Here is a 1,619-nt window from a genome sequence, read left to right on the forward strand (position 1 = left end):
CAGTAGGTTGAGCTTCCGACTCTTGATTTTGGCTCAGGTCGTGAGATCAAGCCCTAAGTTGGGCTCCGTGCTCAGTGTGGAGTCTGCTTGAGGATTCCCTCTCCGCCCCTCCCTCTGCCCCACTCTCTCTCTCTCTCTCTCTCTCAAATAAATAAATAAATAAAATCTAAAAAAAAAAACCAGTTCTTCAAAAACAAAAACACTGCCTTTTTGGGAATACAGTTGTTTGGTGCTCCATTGCAATTCACAGAGAGTGCTTTTACAGATTGAAGGTTTGTGGCAACCTTGCCTTGAGCAAGCTATTGGCACCATCTTCCCAACAACATTTGCTCACAATGTGTCTCTGTGTCACATTTTGGTAATTCTTGGAATATTTCGATTTTTCTTTCTTTCTTTCTTTTTTTTTTGAGGAAGGAGATAAACCAATTTTATTGTCCAGCATTATGTTATACAAAAATCTAGGAACAACAGATTTGTAGAGAATAAATGAATAGTAAATAAGAGAGCAATGGAAGTAATTTAAATTTGAATTATTTTCCATGATATTACAATGAAAACCATCCCAAAGTATGTGCGTGTCTGGCTTCAGAGTAGGTGTGCTCCCTGGCCAAAGCAAAACCTGCCATAAATTTAAGATGTTCAATGTCTTGTATGCTGTACTGACTCTTGACAAAAACTTTTGAGATCTTCAAGAAAAGTAATGTATTCCTGATGCTCCAGGGCTGTGCTGAGCTCCACTAACTCCACTACAAAAGTGCTGTCCACCCCTCAGCCTGCCAGGAAATCCATCAGGGGGTCATATAAAGTCTAAGCCAAGTGATCGGTGTTGAGCGTACTTCCCCTCAGGCTCGCCAATGGACTGAACGCTCATTTCCCTGGAGAAAATATCACTCTTGTCCTCCTCTCCCTGCCCAACTTCATCTTCTGGATAGTGACAGTCCAGCAGTAGGGCCTTCTTGCTACCATTCTTTATAACTTCAACCATGAAATTGGGAGTGGACGTCAATTCAGGCTCCTGTTCTTCAACCCTCTGCCCTTAGGAGGGCTCCTCCTCTCCTTCAAATGTTGGCAGGATGCTATTGTTAATGTTGAAAGTGACAATGAATGATCTTTTCTCTAGCAACTTTCCCCACTACTTTGGCTTCTGTCCCATTCACTTCCAGCTCCCAACTTCCAGCCACCTTGGGAAGGGACTTATGCTTCTGCCTCTTCCCTTCCTCCTTAATTTCATCACTCAGTAATTCAACAAAAGCTCTGTCCCCCTGAGTGGGCTGCATGCTGCAGCTGCACCCCCAGGGTGCTCAAGAGCACAGGAGACTCAGCTGATCCATCCATTGCAGGCAGAGCAGCCCCAAGTGCCCCACAAAAGGCCCACTCAGGCTGCAGCAGAGGTTGAGGCAGCAGAGTTGGGACTGGTTGCAGAGCCCCTCCAACAGGGAAGCCCAGGGCATGGGGTGCTGGGCACAGCAGAGACAGCATTAGGGCTGCAGGCATGTGTGGGCATGAAGGTTGACCCAGGCAGAAGACCCCAGCCGGTGTCCCACTGGAAGGCCTCTATTTCAAAATTTTTAATTATTATTATATTTGTTATGGTGATCTATGATCAGTGATCTTTGATG

At 45.3% G+C, this 1,619-nt stretch overlaps 1 pseudogene; it reads right to left on the reverse strand.

The window, feature by feature from the left end:
* Positions 1-518: 518 nt before the first annotated feature.
* Positions 519-1,407, reverse strand: LOC110591879 (annotated as a pseudogene).
* Positions 1,408-1,619: the final 212 nt, after the last annotated feature.

The sequence above is a fragment of the Neomonachus schauinslandi genome, chromosome 3, assembly GCF_002201575.2.
Source record: "Neomonachus schauinslandi chromosome 3, ASM220157v2, whole genome shotgun sequence".
NCBI lineage: Eukaryota > Metazoa > Chordata > Mammalia > Carnivora > Phocidae > Neomonachus > Neomonachus schauinslandi.